The 22586-nt window shown below is 36.7% G+C and overlaps 1 protein-coding gene across 1 annotated transcript in view; it reads left to right on the plus strand.

Annotated features, from left to right (window-relative positions):
• Window positions 1-22586, plus strand: part of LOC107082962 (mannosyl-oligosaccharide 1,2-alpha-mannosidase IC-like) — a gene marked incomplete at its 3' end in the record, with an annotated part of 90352 nt that overhangs the window by 42452 nt on the left and 25314 nt on the right. The window lies entirely within an intron of this gene.

Raw genomic sequence — 22586 nt, forward strand, 5'->3', positions numbered from 1 at the left:
ATAGAAAATGTTTAAATGACAATACAAAGAAACATTTAAATCAAATTTAAATAGATAGATACAAGAACTATGAAAGAGAAATATTCAAAGATCAATGTACCTTTTCATCTGTGTTTTTATCCCAAAATAAACAGAATTCTTAAAAAATATTTGCTTTGGATATAATTCAGGGACTTCATTTGTTAAAAATTAAAAAATGTTTAGTATAACCTGTGAGCTGGAAGAAATAAAATCTTGATAGATAGTTAGACAAAGGGATTTTTTGATGCTTGGCAGAGGGTGATCAGCCACATAGTGTATTAAGTAGCGAGGGCAGGAAGAGCCATACTGCTGAGAGCGAATCATCAGAGTGGAGCATAGAGTTCAACAAAACTAAGCGCACGCAAAGACGCATTTCTGCACAAGCACAGATGGACGATCAGTTTGTCAAACTTCAGCGCACAGTACCGGTGTTCTGTCAGACACCAGGACTATTCTGGATTATTTTCACTCTGCTGCTGCTGACATGATCCATCTGTGGTCCTGCAGAATGAGCACCGCTGCACGGCAGGTGGGCTGCGTGATCAAACAGGAAGCAGCAGCACGCCTGATACTGCTTAGCAGATTACAGCACAATGATGCAGTTTAAATGTTTGACCAACCACCTGCTAATTTTTATTAAGTCTCGTCTCATTGACTAAAACTCACATGAATAACTCTCAAGTTTTCGCCAACAATATCCATGTTTAGCCCGTCAGTTGTTATCGTCCTGAAAAAAAGCAGCAACAAAACACTAGTTGTAGGTGTTGATTGCTGTCATTTTTTCATTGTCCTTTTTTCAGAAGTTTATTAAACATCATTAAGAAGAAAACAGTTTATATCTAGACTTTTTTTTTTTTTACAGTAATTGCCCTTCCTTTTCTGCCTTTACAATAAAACAAGGTATCCAAATGAGGCCACAATACAGCAATGGGTGAATTATATAGGAGATCCTGGATCCTGTTATTTTTTATCAAGTATAAAGTGGGGCTTATATGCAAAACATAACTCTGATTTTTAAATAATAAGCTGAGTTTTTAAGTGGAGGCTTGCAGTAAAGTATATCTGAAGAATCTTTTCTTTTTTTAATACCGTTTTTATAGTGCAGTGATTTATATGCTCACATCTCGGGTAGTCAGCTACACTTTTTAATTGGTTACAGCAGAATAATTTCTCTGAAATATGCAGAGAATTAGTCATCTAAGGTATATCAGTGAAGCACAGAAATATGAAGTTATTCCAAAAAGATGGATGCAACAAATGTTAGTTAAGAAATGGACAAAGACAAAGAGGGTAATTTAGAGTGCAGAGCAACAACAAAGGAGCAATAAAGTCCAGTCCAGATGATGAAGCACCCACCCAGTGCTCTGTAAACAAACTTAAACTGGAGTTTCACTTGAGCGAGTACGGCACCTTTGTTTTAATAATCCCTTTATAACAGCCTTATGTCTGCGATAACACAGATGAGTTGGCCATCCATTAATGGCAGCTCTGGGTGACTCATATTACCCATTTGCTATCTTTACCTCAAAGACACAAACCAGGATGGATTGAATAATAACACATGGGTCATTTGGCTTATGTGGGAGGTGGCAAAGCCTACTATTTACTTTGGTGGCACTTAAGTGAAGAGCTTGGCGGTTGAAAGATAAACAATTGCTTACTCTTATTTGCAGGTTTCTCACAGGATAAATGAGCTATGTCCTCCAGGGAGGCTCAAATTACTGCTGTGTAGCTGCAAATGTGTTTCCTTTGGGGAAATCGGGGACCTCACAGAGCATCCTCTCCTGAGGTAATCATTATCATTTCTGTCAGGAGCCTGTTAGGCCACCTTCATTGCTTTAGCTATCCATGTCCTTGGGGTACACACTGAGCTGCCAGTCACCCTTTACTGACTGACAATTTAGCAAAAAAGCCAGTTTGAGTCGACAGGCAGGCCAACTGTGCAGAGGTCATTTAAAGGTGCATGCGTCTTCAGTGCGACCTAACGGCTGGTCTAAAGCCGAATCTCGTAAATAAAGCGTCAATTTACCACAAGTTCAGATCCAAACTAATTTCCTCTGAGCTGCACAAAGGGATTTTGTTTTGACTGGGATTTTGTCTGGATCAGATACCTGGTGGGAGATAAGGTCAAAAGAGAAACTTTTAAACCTCACCCATTGGTGCACGCTCTTAAGGAATGATCTCTGCTATATTTTGTAGCCTTTGGTTTGTTTACCTTAAAAAAGGCTTTGCTTATAGGAAATTGTTGAAAATTGCTGTACAGAGGTCTTCTGTCAAAGCCGTTTGCAACAGAGAGCCTCGTAGCATTAGGATGTCAAAAATTCGAATCTATTCAAATCTAACGTCACCGTCAGGCTAATGGTTAAAGGACAGGAAATCCTGTCCTTAAGGCCACGTCTGATTTTACCCTCGTAGACCTCAGGAAAAGCATAGTCCACATTGAGCCCAATTCAGATTAGGCTTCTATACATATTTGATTGGAAGAGAAATACTTTGAATTAGAAAAACAGTTTGCACTCATGCTTTTATCTATGTATCAGTATTTAATTCCAACTTTAAAGCTCTGGGCTAATTTCAAATGTCTCTACTTTCAGACTGCAGGTGTTTTTCTTGTCTTTTTCTTTAAACAAACAAACAGAAAAAAACAACAACACAGTTTTTTTGCTGTCAACCAAAGCATAGGAGGAATTCAGGATGAAAATTAGGATATTCAAGGAATAGTTTGACCTTTAGAGAGGGATTCAGTTTTTCTCTAATGAGTTGGATTGCAAGATCAATACTTCTCTATATTCTCTTGAGGGATTATAAACAAAAAAAAGCTAAAAATGAAGAAAGTCTGCTGTACCTCAGGTTAGGTTTTTGGTTACAGAATTTAGAAACCACTTTAAAGCCCTTTAAAACCCAATGTAGTGATGCAATAAATCAAGCATACTCCATACAGCTTTGATAAAAACATACATTTCCTAAACTTGACATCTAACAAGTGTTATTTTACTTGACAACATGCAAACACTTTATTTAGATATTCAATATTGTTCAAGCTGAAAAACCAACATCTAGGTACTGTAGGCTACTGCAGAGAACATGGAATACATGATGAAGATTGGTTTGGATGCTAAGCACTCAGTTGGAATATATTTTCCTCCATTACTCACTGATAGCTGTTTTGGCTTTCTCCTCAGTGCCAAATGATCTGAGATTAGTTTCATTGTGAAATTGAGCTATATGAACAAAACTGAATAGACCTAAAATGATCCTGATGAATCATGCAGCTCAGGAAAGGCTGTGTTCCCGGGCTCAGTACGGTTATGTGCTGTAAATGTTGGTAAATTTAGGAAGGCATTGAGGTGTGAAAGTAGATGGACTCTGCCAAAGCCTAATTTAATGTTATCATAACCTCCAGTGGCCACCAGCAAGTTCCAACGCTGCTAAAAAAGCGTCAGAGAGAAAAGGCAGTTAGGGAACCTGATTCCATAAATGAAAGCAAAGCAAGATCCATCATAATATCATCTTACCTTTCTGGGGAGTATACAATGAGACATGCAGTCATCTGTGTGTGTCTCTGTTTATGTGTGAGGGTGTTTATGTAACAGGACAGCTAGTCATTTGTTCACTGTGGTATGGGAGACTGGGACGCAGTGGTTGGTCATATGACTTATCCTGCTGAGTCAGAACATAATGATGTCCTGATGCTGCTCAGACCAGCCTCAGTTGCACTCAAGGGCAGAACTCCATCCTGCTGTGTCAAGCTTCTTGCTGTTTTCCCATCAGTGGTTCTCCTTTCCAACCAGATGCTTAAACAACTTATTGGAGGTCATAGTTTGGTTAAAAGTAATAAAAGCAATACCTTTGGTTTAAAGAATAACTTTTGATCAGATATGCACAACCTAGTCTATTCATAGTTGCTCTGTAGTTTTTTGCTTGTTTAACTGGGAGACCAAAGAAACAATCCAGAACTAGACATTTGACATTTATCTGATTGATGGCACTTGAATATGGAGAAGTTGGTTTTACTATTTGCCCTTGACACTAAGCATACCCCCCCACAAAGTGTAGGTTATTGCTAATGCCTAAAAGTATCAGATTGTAATGTTACACAAAGTTATCAGAAACATTATTCAGGTTTGATTGTCAAATTTCAAAAGAAAAAGAAAAAAACATAATATTGCTTGAGCTGTAGAAAAGCAACTGGTGGCAACTATTGCTTCTAATTCTTCTGAGCACCTAGAATGGACCTATAGTGACCACATATATATATATTACATCATCTGCTCCTGTCCAATCAGTTCCTTTGCAGAACATCTCTGTTAAGCTATGAAAAGAAATGCATACTACATTTGCAGTACCACTGTGGTGCTCCTGTCTAAGTTCCTGTAGCCTTAGGAGAGCATGTATGAGAGATCCAGCCAGAGACGGGTGAACCCTTTTGAAACCGTGCCAAGAATGGTAACCAATTTAACTGTTGAGTGTTAACGGAACGCAGCTGAATTACACTATGCCAGACACAACCAAACCGCTGAACCTAGAACTAGTTTAACAGTGGGGCTCGTTATGGTTTAGTTATGGCTCGGTTTTCTGATAGCAAAGAGTGCATGACCACAATGCGTCATCTCTGATTTACTCTCAGTTTAGACTAATTTCTGTTTTTCTGACATTTCTTGCTTTGCAATTTACAGATCTCTTCACCTGTTAACAACACAAACTTCTTCTGCCTATCAACAATAAATGTCATCAAAGGGGTGTTGTGAGACCTGGGATTATGCCAAGAACGAGGCTCTCATTGAAATTTTGCAGAGGATGCTATCCAGGCACATACGTTCCTGAATGTTATGGGTGCTTCCATTTTGTTTGCGTAATTTCTGCCTTGAGAGCTGTAGTATCGTGGACCGCTGATAGGACGCTAGGAACTATGCTAGCGTGATGTGTAAATGGTCTTAAAAACCAAGCTCAGCACGGTTAAATGATCCAAGTTCACCTCTGAACTCGGCATGGATCAGTTTCAGCGTATTGTAAATGGGGCAATAGTTTGACCTTGAAGGATGGAGAGCGGTTCTGTGGACGATGATGTTTGGACTGGTCACAAAGAATGTGGAACCGTTCTCGTTAATTAGCATAATTATAATTGCTGGAAAGAGCAGAACTATCATGAAAGGATGTCTATCCTTTTCCTTCACAGACAGGTACGTTCAGGTCAGCTTGCCCAAATCTGACTGACTTGATCAAAACATGTTTTCAGTTGAAAGCACTTCAAGACAGCAGCATAAACCACCACTTGTATGTATAAACCACTGCTTACTTACACAAAAATTGAATGATTGGCCCTTCGTTCTAAATACTTATGTCCATGTGAGCATACCTAATAACTTGTCCGGAAAGAAAGGAGCCAGAACATGATTTAATGCTCTGATTTATTTATGTTCAGAAAAGAAAAAAGTTGATTAAGGAGTGGCGTTTATGGAGGAGTCCAAAGGATAAAAAAAAACAAAAAAACAAAAAAACGTATAAGGCAAAAAGACAAGAAATACGTGTACTCCCTAATATATATAAAAAACGTAAAAAAATATATTTAGAAATATGTTTATCATTTAGGAGAGGCGTTTTTATTTACTGAGGTTGCATCTGATAATAAAAATGACTTTGCTCTAAAATATTTGTGACAGACCCTCAAAAACATCTGTGAGTATTAAAGTATGTTTCTACTGCTCTGTATAACTACTGTTTCCATATGTTGTGAGAAGGGAATATTTCTGCTGATTTAACTTGGTTTCTCTGTCCCTGACTTGGAAATGCCATTGCTTAAATCTTTAAACTGTGGGAAGTGTCACTACTCTTAAATCACCCTTCTGGCAGAGTATGAGTTTACTGTAGCTTTCCACTCTGCCACTCAATCTGTCACATGGCTGCCACTTCCTCCTCAGGGCCTCCTCTCCTGAGAGCTGGCCTGTCAGCTGAGACAATGTGGGTTAGAGGTGTGAGATGTAGCCGGGATATGGAGGAGCAGCAGAAGGCTAAATATGGGCTCTGTTAAAATGAGAAAAAAAAAAACAAAAACATGGTGCTCTTTGAGGAGTCATTATCATTGGAGGGGAATGAAAATGGAAATGTTTTGATCTTTATTCTTTATCATCATTTAAGAAAACTGAAGACTTTCTTAACTTTTGCCGGCACTGCGCCATAAGTGATGAACAGTGAAGATGAGACATTACAGCTCGGTAGCATCGTCATTATGGTCCACACACCTTTTATTGACTTTCCTTGAGATGAGGAAAGGGCTCTTATATATAGAATCATCTAGCTGAACCATGTTGACCAAATACACACACTTTAACGCAGTTATCCACCCACTTCTATAAACAATGACGACTCTGGCAGCCTATTTTGCTGATGGGTGCGCCTTTGACTTTATGGGCTCCTTCTCCATCTGCAGGAGGCTGACATGGTTGGTTTCCTACGTTTGGAAAGAGTTAGCTGATGTGAATGGATTGACTTGTGTATCGATAACTCTCTCCTCTTGTCTGTTGTTGGATTTTTTTTATGGCCCCAGGGGGACAGACTGCTGAGGTTAAAAATTAGAGAGCACAGCAGAGAAATCTGGCTAGAGATTTTATTTTTGGAGGACGATGAGCAGACCTTCATGCCTCAGTGTTTGGAAATAAATTGCAAGCATATCACTGAGACATAGGCTCTTTTCTTGGATCAAGGTTAGGGCTTGCAGGACTGTTATTTGGATGCAATATAGGCCTTTATGTGACAATGTGCAATTTAATCTAATTTTCTATTGATGAGTTCATAAAATGTTACCTACCAGAGAATTTAAGTTCATACCCAAAAATAAGAGATAAACAAAAAAAATAAACATTGAACATGGACTGGATGCAGAACGACCGAAATAAATAACAACTTAATGTCAAGCAAAAGGAAGATCTTCTTTGTGGAAGATCACAAAGTGCAGCTTAGCTTTGCTGTTGTTGCTACACCATCTCCATCACCTCCTGGATATAAACCATCTAATAATTTCATACCTGTGATACTAAGAACCCACAATTATTAGACATTTCAGTGCATTATGGTGACATCTCATTTAACCCATCTTTTTGTGATAGTAATCAGTTTTAATTTCCTTTTTTGTTTTAAGGGGCACCAATGTTTCACATTAAAAAAAGTAATCTATTGTTTTTATAAAACATTTTTTTTATATATATATATATATATATATATATATATATATAAAACTACCAGGGCAGGTCGATTTTGCAAGAAATCAGAATTGTGATTATATTTGAGCATCTTTTGTGTTTTATTTTATTGTGATTTCCTTTTGCACTAACTACACGCATGTGGATGTTCCACTTCAGCTTTTAAGTTTTTCTTGACATTTTTCCTTGACATTGACAACTTGCTCATCCAGAGTCCATTTCTGCTGGACATTACTTTAACTGGTGCGCAAAAAAAGTTCTTATTTCTGCTATCATGCATGGATCTACATCTCTCTCTTCCGTTCTGTGTGGCAGTAAACTCACTTTAAGTTTATTACCCCCACCTAATGTGCTGGAGGGAGAAATGTAGCCTTAATAGATATTTATATACCGTATTAAAATATAAATATTTCACAGTAAATTATAAACAGTATATCATATTTCAACAGTTACTTTGGACAAGATGAAATGAAAACAGTTGTCCTTTTCGATTGATAATGTAGTGATAATGCATTGTGTTTAACCCCCCCTTTAAAAAGTGTCTCAGTCGTTAAAAAAACTTTTTAACTTATCATTGCATAAGTTGTTTGTTTAAGCTTTGTTTAAACAATCCAAGTGCTGGCTAAGGTCTCTGCTCTAATGTTGGATACTGACAATGCATTCATTTAAATACTGCTGTGTACTTCTTCTTATAAAGTGTATTGATGAAGGAAGGGTAAGACACTGTGGTCTGGGAGTGAAAAGGCCTCGACTGGTACTTTTTTCATCTTATTGAGCCTTTTAGCAGCCTGATTGGATCAATTAGAGCCCTTTTATAAATGCAAGCCCTAGCTCATGATTTAGCCAGCTTTCATTAGCTTATCGGTGGTGTAAATAGGCTTAGGGTGAAGGTGTCCTTTCCTTGGATTAATTGCATACTTCTTCTTTTAATCTTTACTGCAACTTTATGGCTTATTTGTGCAATTTATTTATTGTGTTTTCTATCATACTCTTAACGAAAAGTCGTTTAAGACTATTAGAATTCAAAAAGATTAGGAGTGTTGAGTAAACTTACACTTACTGCTTGAATTGTGGATCCAAGTGCAGCTTGCTTTCTGGGAGAGAAAGTCTCCTATGAGGAGAAAACATCCTGCTGTTCATCTGGCAGCACAGAGTAATTCACTCTTTTGATGAAAGACAATCATTATAGTAGCTGGATGAACATGCAAGGAACTCATAAGCATGAATAATGGTGTATAAAGTTGTCATGGTTATGTTTTTCCTTGTTTTTTTTTGTGGCAGTCTTTCTTTTTTTTTTTTATTAAACCCGTTAATCCTCTATTAGATGGAATATAATGGATAAATGATATCGGTGGATGTGAGAGGGTTTCCAACATGTTGATTTGTTGTTTAACTTTTAATCATGTTTATTGATTGCAACATTTTTGCATATAAAACCTTTCAAAACATCAAAAAGTAGACTTCATACAAAAGAGCCACTCTTGGTGAGAACAAATTCCAGTTTTTGGGAGTAGAATGAAGAGCTGGGTTTGCAAAGTGAAAACAAATAAATAAATAAAATGCATGTGTGCATGCAGAACTGTTGATTGGGAGTCCTTTTTTATGTTGTACTGTGAATCATGTGCTTTCTGAACGTGATTATTATAGGGAAAAATGAGTAGCTTAACAAGCTTTGACACCTTGATAAGTTTTCCCTGACATCAGTATAATACGCCGTAGCAGTAGCTGTCATATGCCTAAGCTGTGTTTATGCCTTGTCATTTTTCTACTCTGAGAAACCTAAAATTTTCCACATCTTATCAGTTTCTACCCTTTGTTCACGCAAAAAAGGAAACTCCAGATATTGTCAGTAGTGTTTTAGCACTCTGTCTATTTTATGCATCAGTGAGAAAAAACACACTGGCTTTCCAGCCCCTCTTGTTAATCACATCTGCTGTCACTGACTGCCTTTCATCTGAATCTTTTATGGAGCATCCAAACATCAAAGATTCACAAAAATTATAAGTGCTGCTGTGGTCATCACATGGTAAAACACTTCTGACAGGCATGAAGCACTGAACATTGGACATTTTAACAAACAGTCTCTGCTTATGAAATTAACCTATTTGTGTCTGTCTCCAGATTATACCTGCAGATCAGATAAGGTAAACAGAATAATAGGATTAATACGGGGGTGATGCTTCTTTTTATTGAATCTGGGAAATAATCCTTATTTTCTATAATGTCGAGGCTCAACTTGTAATTCTTTTGAGTCGATCTTAAAGGCTAGTGAGTTGGCGGAGAAGCTGCGAATTAGTAGGCTAAATGAGATTAATCCAACTCAGAAAGCGCTTGTTTATTGTGTAAACTCCCTTCCTTATCCCACGCTTACTGCAAGCAGGGAGGGTTATTTTCATATACATTATAAAGATAAAAAATAAACCGCAAATAAAAAGCTGAAAAATTGACCAATCTTTTTAGTCATTCTTTCATTTGATGTGGACCTGAAATGTTTTTAAATCATTATCCAGCTTTGAAATGACCTTTAATCTTCAGATCACCTCCTTTGATATATATGTATAGGACAGATGGCAACAGAAACATAAATCCAGAAATTAATAATTTAGGAACATAGGAACCAGAGGACAGAGGATTAAACTCGCATCACAGCATTTGTTTCTAAGACTTATGATTCTGTTACAGATGAGAAAGAATGTATTAGATGGATAAAAATAAACTATAGTGGTCCTGGCAGAAAATGTGCATTTAGATGCAAATGCAGCTTCCTGGTTTACTCGTGCCCTGATAAAAAATAGCAGAGTTGAATGAACAAGTGCACTCGTGCATGCTCATATCTGACCCTTGCAATCTAGCACAAACAAACATCTGGCACTGGTGAAAAACGGGCCACACAGAGACTGCAGAGCTGAATCTGTTTACATGCATGCGGTGTGGTTTGACTGGGCATCACTGCAATCATACATCTTTAAAATAAGTCAATGTTAAGAGTCCAGTTACACCCACTGATGCTTCTGTATATGATTTAGAACATCCTTTTCACCTTAAGATATATTTGAAATTATATGTTATAGATTTTAGATGAATATTATTTTGTTATAGAAATAATTTTTTCCCCCATTTTCAGACAATATTTCATAGATTAGTTCAGTCTAAATATTTGCTTTTCTTGCATTCACAAAATGCATGAATTTCCTTGTGCTGAACAGAAGATTCTAAATTATAATACTGATCAGAGGTTTTGGGAATCCATCAAAAAACGTCTCCAGTAGGTAAGGGATAAAGATCAGTGGCTGTTTCTCATTGACTACTAGGGAGGATAAACTTCCCTGTAAATTTCGTAAAATTATCGTTAAAATATGCATTGTCAAACTTTATAAAAGTAGTCAAAAAAGCTGTGATGAAACTGCGATAAAATGCGGCTGAGTTCATGAGTATATTGCACATTAATCAGCTCTCGGACGAGACCTCCTCTCCGCTCTGGAGGAGCAGGACAATGACGATGAGCCTCTATAAGAAATCCCTGTTGAGGTTTGAGCCTTGATCTATTGAGGTAAGCAGTGAGATTCTAGAGCCCTGATTGGATCACGTGTCAAAATTCTTCCCTTCCAGTGAGGCTAAACCTCCTGGAGGGTCTATGGAGCAGGAGACTGATGGCTGCTTGATGCTGATTGGCAAACATATTGAAGGATTTTTGATAGCGAGGAGGTTCTCCTCATGAGTCGAGAGGGAAAAGTGATCATTCAGTTCCAACAGTCATCTTGTGCTGAACTCTTGTCATGGTTTCTGGAGTTAATTATTTCAGAGCACTTCACCACAGCTACTTTCAACCGTTGTACTTTTGCGTTTTATGTGTTTCAACATTTGTTAATGCAATACGAGACGTTTGGATTCAGTTAACACCATCGAGCCTCCCCTGTTTTCTCTAAATATCGTCACCTTTACATTAGAACAAAGCATATGTTGTCTTTGCATGTTTTATTTACTTATTTTTTAAATTACATCTATTAAAAGTTTTTTTTAAAACATACTTTATATAAATGTGTGCCATTAATTTAGGTTTTGGTAACTTTTTAAATAGGTCAACCTGGCTGCAAATCATCTGGAGCAATTTACCAAGAGGATTTTGGAAGTGGGATAAATTTACTCCTAGTACAAAAATCTGTAATAAGCTTTGATGGTGCTGCTATTTCTGGAATATTGGAATTAATTGACTTTTAAAAAATACATCAACATCAAACGTCAACATTCACTTGCTTTTATAAAAATACATTTTTAAGTAATAGCTGTTTTCAGCATCTGATATAATACATACAAGATTCAAACAAAATTTATACAAATAACATTAGGTTTGCTTATATCTTTCCATATGACTTTCAGAACACATAGCAATATTATATCATTTTGCATGTTTTCCTAATGAAAGACTGCATTTAATATAAAGGCTTTCTTCTTCAAATTGTGGTAAATCTACACATTACATTATGTTGGATCCCGTTTAACTTAGGATGGTCCACCCTGTTATTTGTTTTATGAACCTTAATTTTTGTTTCCCACAGTGAGCATTCAGAGGAAAACAGAGCCAGTGTTCTTTATCACATTGTTCAGCTTTTTCAAATCACCGTATGAATATCATCCCAGCAGGATTGTTTGCAGGGCAGCCTTTTATTTCCAAACATTCAGGAAGAATGCCTCCTCATCTCTATGAGCTGCCTCTAGTTTACTGAAGCGTCAGGCTAAAAATAGCAATCATTTTTCTTATTGTTTTTTTCCTTGTTTGATTTGCAACATATATCACTACTATTCCAAGTAATCATTTGATAAAAAACATGCAGTAAATCTTAGTCTCCTGCTTTATAAAAATAATACTTCTATACTGCCTGAGTAGGGCATACAGAGAAGGTCACATTATTTAGAAACATAGAATTGCACAGCAGCCAATACACTCTTTATTTCATATTAATGGAAAAAGAGTAAAATATAGCAGGATTGTATCAGGACCCAGGATTGTTAGCTTAACCAAAGCATGTTGCTATACTTTATAAAAGAAGATTTCCAACATTACTGTTGAAAGGTGTAAGGATTCTTAGTCATTTATGTTGGACTAAAGCTTTCATTCATTAAGTTATAAATTACATTTCCTGAACTTTGCGTTTGCTTTATACTTGCCTAATTAAACTTTTTTCAATTAGTTTATAGTGTGATGATTTTTCTCATCCGTACCTCTCATTGCTGACACTTCCGACAGAATGATCAGATATATGCTAATTAGTTTAAATCAACTAATGTGCAACGTCGTTCTGTGAAAATTCCCCCCTTGAATGATCTGCAAAAGACTTTGAACTAAACAAATCATTGATAACTATTTGGATTCAAGAGCCTCTTAAAGCTTTGAAATAAAGAAAAAAACAAGACAAATGCTAACCACTGTTTTCTTTTCTTTGTCTTTCCATGTTTGCTGCTTCCCTGATGGTTGAATCTCTGGTTCCAGGTATAGTAATTTCTTCTTCCTTTTTCTAAGCTGTATGATTATAAAAAGCTGTTTAGCAGTTGTTTGAGATAAGACATCTTCAAGGCTTTGGAAATTAGTAATATTCTGTAAACACTGCTGCTTTAGAGCTGTTTTACAAATAGTAAATGTGCTTGAGAAAAAGCATGTGAGCTCAACAAAAGATAAGGCTTTGCTATAGGACTTTCTCTACCATGAGGGTCGCTTTTTATTACTGTGTGAAGAGTAAAAAAAACGGCAAATGTCAAACCAGTAGGGAATCTAGCAGTTGTTTTGAGCGGAAGAGCATTAGATTCACTCGTCTGCATCAGGCTCACGGAGATTGTCCCTTTAATCCCCCCGAGGCCCATCTGTTATGTGTTTCTGTATGCAAGTGTGCAGGGATGCCACAGTCCCCTCATTCACAACTGTTCAGATTGAATATCCTCTGGCTGCTCCGTCTGCTGTGTTTTACTTTCTTTACTTTTCTCTAAAACCTCTAATCTTTATTTTTTGAAGTCTTAAGTTAAAAACTTGGTAAAGAGCTGGTAGAGCTCCTTTACAAAGGGTTTACTAAAAGGTTGGAACCAACCGGATACAGTAACTATGGATGTCATGCAAAGACTAAATCTCGGGCAGTGTGGTGACTAATTACTTTTGGGTACTTTTAGATCTCCTTTATCCTTTATCCGTATGATAAGGTAGCACCACAGCTGGTTTAATTAGTGTTTTATGGCATTATCTAGCTCTTTTGTGCAGGTGTACCAGACTGGATTGTTCTTTGATTTTGTTTTATTCATGAGGATTGAGGTTTCTGTATGTCCCCAAATCTGTTTTCACCTCTGTATTTAATCCCAGCTGCTTTTTGTGGTTCTTATTTAAACATGCCTTCAGGGGTGGTATTAATGCTCCCTTTATGTTATTACATGTCAGAGCTTATCTAACCAAACAAGCATCATCTAGTCCCAGAGTCTTTTCATTGAACCAGTAGAAGGTCTGAGAGCTCTCCGTCTCAATCAAGTGTTTGGTTTGTAGGCTGGGATCATGAAGTAATTTATGGGGCGGGGTGCAGAGAAGAGGTGAAAGCAATATTGCTAAGCATCAGGGATAATCCGAGTTCATTGGAAAGAATACAACAGTCTATAGATGGCAATCCGCTTTCCTTCTGCACAGATTTCTTGCACATTGACGTAAGATGTTGATCTGCAGGGATACCACTACGAAAGAGACTTCCTTTTAGTTACAAGCCTTAGAGTCAAATGCTCTCCAAGTTATTCTACATCAACAATGGTGAAGATGGGATTCCTCCATGCTTACAATCTTACGTTTTGTTCTTTTAAATGGACCCGTGATTCTATGTATGGCCACTGTTTTACTAGCAGAAGAAATTCATCAGTCAGTATTGTTTATTGAATAAAGTAGAAACAAAAAAGCTCAAGATTTAAAACTTTTCACGTTCTACAGTTAAAAGGCCTATTTCATGCAAAGCAAGCTGTTTTAATGTAACTATGTTATAATGTCATTACTTCATCAAAAGTCTTGCGCAAAATGTTTGTTGCATCACTGATTAATCTTCATAAGTTCTTCTCTATGAGTAGAAGCCCCTCCCTTTCCTGTGAAAATGTACAGTTGGAGAGTTAATAAATACTCTGGCCAGCCTGACTGATACGGCGTATAAACGGTGTATCAGTCTGGTAAAGAGCTGGTAGAGCTCCATTACAAAGGCAGTACTAAAAGGTTAGAACCAATCAGATACAGCAACTATGGATGTCATGCAAAAACTCCAAGCGAGAAGCTCTGTTTCTATAATTCTGTAATACGTGAAATATGTCAGGCCGTCAAAAAAACTCTCCAATGAAGGAGGTCTGCCAGTTTTGCCTAATAAAATCTGCGGAGCAAAGATTTTCTTTCAAATACATTCTTAATTTTCATTGTAACACTGCCATGTTATTTATTCTGGCTGGCAAGGCTAACTCCAGGAAGCTCCAACCTTAACTGCGCTGTGCCTGCACTGTAAACAAACGCTGACTTTCTCCAATCAGGAAGAAATCACTTGAAGAGCAATGATAGCTTAAAGTTCAAAGGTAGTGACTATTTTAGCAGCTAATCTTCACAAGGTAGCAATTTTTCAGCTTATGTCAAAGTTATGATCTGTTTTTTGACCTTGAGAGGTCATGTCATTTAGGCTTCAGAAGTGATGTAATATAGTAAAATCATTAAATGGGCGGCACCCTGACATATAGAGGAAGCTTAAATTTGAAGACAAATGTGTTTTTTTTCTAAGTAAGGCTAAAGGTATTATTTTATTATATATTTGCCTATAGGTGACTTTTAAATACCTAAAAACACCATGATATAGGACCTTTAAAGTATTTTTCCTGTATTTTAACCTGAATGTTACGAGGATCACAATCAACCAAGCATTTCTTTTATATATTTTATAGTTCAGACTGTTTCCTCTGAGTTTTAGAATCTCAGCCAATAAAGTCATGTATGACATAATGTAAGGGCAGTTAGATTTTATCCTAATGGAAAAATATCCAAATATTGCAGCCAATAAGCTCTGTTGTACTGCAAATCCTGAAGCTGTGATAACTCCAGAATCCTTAAATTTTGTCTTATTGTTGTTTGAATTTTGTTGTTCTCTTGGTGAGTCTAAAACACTGTGGAGAAATGTCCCTGAAGTGACAAAGCCCATGCTTTCCAAGTATATCCAGATTAGAAATGGTGCCTGTGAATAATTTACTATAATCAATCTAGGGAGTCGAGGGGCTGTCCTATGTGTTTTCTTGACTTTTTGCTACCGGCTGCTGAGGTTGTTTATCCAACAGGAGGGCTCCTTGATGAATGAACTCCAGATTGATGCATGTTAATAAGCAAAAGCAGACGGCTGATCCCATCCTCTGCATTCAGAACACCAACTAACTAAATGGATGCGTGATGTTTTAGCTGTCCTCAGAGCACTGCCTGCTGTACTTTGTATGAACATGCATCTCTTGAGGGCAGGAGACGGGAACATTTGGGTGTTTCCATTCAGATGCCAGCATGTGTTTTTCAAATGGCTGTAGGAAGTGTTGTTTGTCTTTTATTTCTGTTCATGCATGCTTTACCTGGAGCATTGCACATGCTGAAAGTATAAAAACAAAGAATGAATAAAAAAAAGAACCTTAACACGTACAGCTTCCTCTGAGCAACTTTCTGCAGCTGGCCTACACATGCACAGCCGTGGGCTAAATAATTCGGCTCTGCGGTGAGGAAAATGTGGAATCCTCACCTGCAGATGTTCCTTTTAGAATTGTATTATTTTCAGTATGGTCTATTACTAATAAATATTGTAATGCATTTGCCTAAGTTACAACAAGGCGTGCTGTCTCGATTTCCTGCTTGATTAGGCAAAACAGACTTTTGTGTCCTTGCTTGTGTCAGGGAAAGCAGGCTCTGTGGCTGTAAACCCGGTTAAAGAACATCAAAGCCTTAATTTCTGCAGTGGTCTCAGAATGCAACACATTGATCATGTGGAAATATAGAGACGGGAGCTAAAATGTCACGCAGTCACTGAGCTCAGCGTTTTTTCTCCCTGCCCAGAAGTTGCAGACGTCTAACACCTGGTCAGGGAGGAAGGCTGAGTATATTTCCCAGGCGTCTTTCTGCACTCATAGAGACCTGTTCTGTCAGCAAAGAGGCACACTACCTTTCTCCTTTACTGCCCACATGCAATTATTGCAGTCTGTAATTGTTGCGGTCCCACTGTCAGCTGAGAGGTTTTCGCTTGCCTCAGAATTACTTGAAATAATTAGATATTCCTCTGATTCTGTAAAAGCTCATCACTGCACATGGAAAACAGAGACGAGACACTTCTGAATCCTTAAGCAGCTGTTAAAAAGAAACCCTTCATGTGAATCAGATTTTGGCTAATCCTTTTAAATGGTTCCCTTTTTTTTTTTATTTTATAATTGCTTTGTTAAAAAGATGTTCTATTATATTATTCTCACCATTTTCTTAATGGTTGGCCACTAATAAAGATAAATAAATATATATATATATATATTTTTTTCTTAAAGTTGAAATATGATATATGACCAATGAAAATTAATTTAAATCCAGAAATATGTGCTATTTATGGAATGCTTCTTTACTCCTTTTGGATAATTACTGCGCCCTTAATGGTGAGAAGGTGATCAGCATGTGGATCTACTGAGATATTAAAGAAGTCCAGGTGGATTTAACAGCGGCCTTCGGCTTGTTGCGTTTTCCTTTCTTTCCCTGGGAAATGCTCCTCTGTGTGTTCAGGTCAGGTCATCATGCTGCCATTTAAGCACAGGTATATCATGGTGATGTAGGCAGGTTAGTGTGGACAGATGTCAAGTCCTGCGAGGAAATAAATTAGCATCTTTACACATTTTGTTTTATTTTTTTTCCATTAGAAAGCATGGAGTACTCAAATACCCCTTTTTCATTAGCTCCACTTAGAGGAGCTCCATTTAGCTTCTATGCTCTGTTTCTATTACTGTTTTTTCCATACCAGGTGAATTACTCTGAACAAGCTGTACCTTTTTCTGTTTTTTTGGAGGATGTAGATCTCTATCATCTTTGATAAAGGATTTCAGCATAGGAAGGCATTTCAATTGCATGTATGCCCTGTCCTGAAAACCTGCATTCTAGGGTTTTATTTGCTGTACAGTAAGTCATCATTGTGAAAGTTATTGAAAATAAACAATTTAACTGTAAATTTAAAATGAATACAAATTTCAGCAATATTTTTTTTTTGTCATCATGAAGTCTTATTTGCGAAATATTTTTGTGGCAGGAAGAATGTGTTAATTTCTCTGACATACTTCCTGACTTTTGCAGCAGGAATAGAAACGAGAAAGTAACAGTGTGACTTAGCAGTTTTGCTGTCCTTTACAGTCCTTATCCAGATTATGGCATAGATGCTGCATTTATTGCTTAATGGCGTTAGATACCGTATCTTCGTTTTCAGAGGCTTCCGTGTGTTATGACTCATGAAAGTGAACACTTGTACGTGACACCAGAAGTGTTGATTGGATGAGGGCAGAGTGATGTGGTGTGTGCTACATATGCGTGCTGATAAAAGGATGATGACACGGAAAGCTGTGACCTGCACATTCTGGGTGACTGTGGAATAATGAATGCAGGGATTGAAGGACTGCCTGTCTTTTCTGGCTGTACCTCCTGAGGCTTAATCACTGAAGCTGGCATTCTTTAGAGCATCACTGATTAGTCGAACCACTCTGTCTTGTCTTAACATGCAGTTCAGACTAAATTGATCAAGTTAAATATAAACTGCTATTTGCAGCTTCATTATAACTCATGTTTGGAAAGCTGGAAAGATCTTGGGTGCTTCTGTGCTCCTTATATATTGATAAAAGACCTTACTTAAATATATGGTCCACATGTATGTATTCACTTTACCCATGGGGTAAACTTAATTGGCAGTTTTAGTGTGTTTCACGGTGGTGAAGACCAATTAAGCGTCGGCTGAGACTCTTGGGAATGAGCTGGACTCTGGAGAAGTTGACAGGACCTTTTGAATGAAGCTTGAGGAGACTATTCACACCCAGGCAGCCTCTATGCAGCACCATCCAGGGCATTTAGGAGATCCCAGCAAGTCATTAAAGAGTTGGCGGAAGTTTCTACACTGACACTCAAATGGATAAATTAGTGAACAGCAAAAAACTACAGACATTTAGTGCAGCTGAGACAGCCTTGGACCTAAACCAGTCATCTTCAGCAGCCTGTGGCATAGTCACAGATTAAAGCTCTATCCGTCCCTCTGATGTGCAGTATTTAGCTTTAAGATTCATCTAGAACTTTTCCTATCTTCTTTTAAAAAAAGTTAACTATTAATCCTTATAGCATCACATGATTGACTTGTTATGCTTTTAAGTATTATAAATTGGACCTTTTCATCCTGTATCTAAAGAAAATTATTGGGATTAAATTACAGAAAGTTCCCAAGCAGGAGATCCTGTTTAAACACATTACCGCAGGTTTTTAATTTGCGTAATTTCTATTGTTTGTAAAAAAAAAAAAAAAAAAAAAAAAAAAAAAGTTATCAAAGAGCTGGGATCATTTTTCTTTCTGAAGATGTTTTCATTTAAAGTTAATTTTAAGACCTTAACATTTCTGACTAAGGCGTAATGATATATTTTCAATATATGGCAGTAAGTGCTATAACAAAATCACAAAGAATTGCTTTGAGATAATTGAATATTACCTAACTATATAAATACACTTAATTCATGCTCTTTATGTCAGTCAGAGGAGATATCATCAGAACTGATGTATTTAATTTACGGTTGTCTTGTTAATGCACACCAGACTAATTTGAAAAGTGTCTTAAATGCTGGAGAAATGTTTACCTTTATAGTTTAGAGCTTTCACAGGATTTACCTGATATTTACCTGCAGACTTTTATTTCTTTCAAATCTGTATGACATTACTGCAGTGTTGCATCACTTAATCCTGCCGTTATGACCTCCTCTACTAGAGGATGCATCTCATCCTCTGAGTTTACTGGATTTATTACACATTTTGAAGAATGTTGGTGAATCTTGACCTTTAGAGCTGCTTAATTCATAATTCACTCAAAAATCTTTTTCTTTCCCCTTGGAAGATGGTTTGTTTTGCACCATAACTGGCTCATTGCTGTCAGTCACTTTTCCAGGATCATTGAAAAGCAATGACTTAAAGCCCTTCTTCAAGTTAAAAGGTACTTTTTTGAATATTACACAACTACAAGAAGATTATTAATAGTTATTATTTTTCCAAAAGAATGTAATAGTTTTTACTATATTTTTAACAGTTTTTAGTTGCTGTATTACTAACTCCAGAACTGCCTGCTTCTATTGAATACAATTTTAAATTAATAGTGCAAATATATAGTGTTTCTCATAAATGTTTCTTTCTGTTTATCATATTCAGGTTTGTGTTTGGTTGCTTTTTATTTTTAATGTATTTGTCAACTGTAGTTTTGCACTCAACAGAGTTTTTTTTTTTTTTTTGTAATTTATCCTAAAACATAAGATCAGTTTTAAAGTATTATTGTAATAATAGTATTTTTCTTATTACGATGTCTTATTACATGTCTTCTTGTTGATTTGAATGTGTTTTTCTTTTAGCGAACTTAACACAAATGTTATTGTATTCTAGGTACAGTGTATGAGTTATTTCTTTTGAAAAAGCATACTTTTAAATGACTGAATAATAGAAACTGAGTTAGGTCCTTTTTTACACCTTAGATTACAACATAATACTAAAATATGTTCATTAGAATAGCTCCTATGATGCCATATGATCCTTCCCCCATTGGAGTGGTGATGTGAATAAATCCTAAAGAAGTTAAAGTGTGACAGCAGTCTGTTTCATGTTGTGTCTTGTATATATATATATATCTATAAAGTGTCTTTTCATTGAGCCATGCTCCACCAGGGTTCCTTATTGTTAAATGCACCACCTGCTGCTGGCCAGTGAGCATTTATTCTGCTTCACAAGTCAGCTGAGATCAGAGAGGTCATCTCATCACTCCAGCTGGAACACTATTAAAGCTTTTAAACCATCAATGCATAACTTTTTTTTCATCTGACCATTTCCAAGGTGATTAAGATGTTAGAAGCTGTTAACTTGAAGCTGAATAGATGTTGATTTTTTTTATCACAATCAGGGAAAGAAGTACATTTAAGCTTTAGTTAGCAGTCACTAAAGAAAGAGAGAAACTCCACTTTATCTGTGCTCTCATACATAAAGCATGATGGTGGAATTCAGACAAGCGTGAAGCAGCTGCATACTGGAGAATGGTGAAGTCAGTCTGGATTTGCAGCAGAATACTTATGTTTGTTTCACTTTGATTCAGCTGTAGGTAACTGCACCATGTCAAGAGGTCTTTACCGTCCAACTGGTCTGTTTTTTTGTGTTTGTGTGTAGCGTATTTAAATCAGGAAGAATCTCTGCTCTCTTTTGGAAGCATTTTCCTACCTGCAGTGCATTCTTCACCACTTTTTCTCTGCCTTTTTATGCTCTGTACAGTATATCCTTCTCCAGGGTGTGATCAGTATTCAGCAGCTGGAGGATGAAGTGTCACAGGTTTCCTCTAAGCCCAGTCGGGTTAAAAGGCGGACATAAATGGCTTCTGTCCACTGAGCTAATGTATGTGGACATTTTGACCAAGTCACAACTTTCCTGCTCATAATTTACATTTTAATGCCTGTATGATAATACAGTTGAATTCATGTGGCATTTATATGTGCATATCGGATCTTTAAAACCCTTCGTCTACTTATTGATGCTTATTGATTGTAAAACAGGACAGGTGTACATAGCAGTGTCCTTGTTCAGCAACTCCTAAAAAATAAATCGTATTTTGAGGATTTTAAGTCTGGACTGAGACGACCTAAACTGGACACTGAGAAATTAAATATGCCAAAACATTTTTTTTTGTCAATATTGGCCTTTTAAGCATAGAGAAATATGCATACATTTTGTACTTTAAATACAAAATTCACAGTTTGTTTTATGCTGTATTTTTTTCTGTAAACTTACCACTTTTATTTGCCTCCACTTTACATCTTATCTTTTTACTTTTGAAAAATGTATTAAGTTATGGTTTTGACCTTCAGATGTTATGCAACCATAAATTAATTAAATTAAATTCATTTTCTTTTTTTAGTTACGGTTTTATTAGAAATGCAGTTTATCATCCAACCAAATCTCTGATAATCTTAAAGGCTCTGAAGCTCAAAGCCGGGTTTTTGAATCAATCGTTTAGTCCCAACCTAATAAATCCCAAAACTGTTTAATTTCCTGTTAAAAGGATTTTGATTTATATGTCAAATTATCCAATGAAGCCTAATTTCAAACAATATTCAGTTTAGGATTTTTTTTTTGCGATTGAACTCAAGCAAACATGAACAGGCCTTGTTTCAGTGATTAGTGCAACTCCAAAGAAAAAAGGAATGTGCTTTTCAGTTTAATATATACTTTACTTGTTTGTTATAAAGTAGACTGCAGATATGTCCTTATATCCCAAATATGACTTATTTGTATATCTAATAAACCAGTTTATCTAGCTTAAATGTGATTAACATAGTCATATTATTCAAGCTAAATTGACCAAAATGGGCAGAAATTAAAGTGGCACAGAACATCTTGCAGATTTAACTAGTTAATAATATAATTTAACTTTGAATATTTGTTAAAGAGTATGCTTTGAAACAGCTACTGGTAAGGTACTGATATTATTATTACATCAGATTTTAACTATGGTTTTAAAGCCATAACGTTTCTGAACTCGCTGTTCCAAAGGTTTTAAGTTTGCCTTTCTGTTGTAGCACAAGCTGGCTAATGACACAAATCTAAGTTTATCTCCTCAAATTTGTAGAAAAGAGCAAGCATGTTCGCAGTTGGATCATACTACACATTTCTACTTTTTTTCTAACTATTATTCTATATTTGCTGTTAATCCACATTTTATTTGCAAAAGCAACAACAATCTGGAAGCGGAGAACTGCTGGATTTCAGTTGAACTTTCTTGGCCTGAGGGGAGAAAGCAGACTGATCAGGAAGGAGCTGGTTGAGGAGAACTGATTGATTTGCTTACTTGAGAAAAGAAGAGGATTTAGCAAGGATCTGTAGGGGTTTGATTCAGTGGGCTTTGCAGACTGTACCCCAGAGGTCCAGGAGAATGTGAGAATTCTGTGAAATGTGAGAGTGTTTGTGCTTGCAAGAGTGGGCAGGCAGGTGATGAAGACTGAGAACTGCTGCTAACAGGTAAGACCTTTTTCCATGAAGATCGGAGATGAACTTAGGTTCACTGGTTTTCTTGAATAACAGAATCCACATTAGAAAAATTAAGAGTAAGGCAAATT

The sequence above is a fragment of the Cyprinodon variegatus genome, unplaced genomic scaffold (genome assembly GCF_000732505.1).
Source record: "Cyprinodon variegatus isolate N-32 unplaced genomic scaffold, C_variegatus-1.0 Scaffold66, whole genome shotgun sequence".
In the NCBI taxonomy this organism is placed as follows: domain Eukaryota; kingdom Metazoa; phylum Chordata; class Actinopteri; order Cyprinodontiformes; family Cyprinodontidae; genus Cyprinodon; species Cyprinodon variegatus.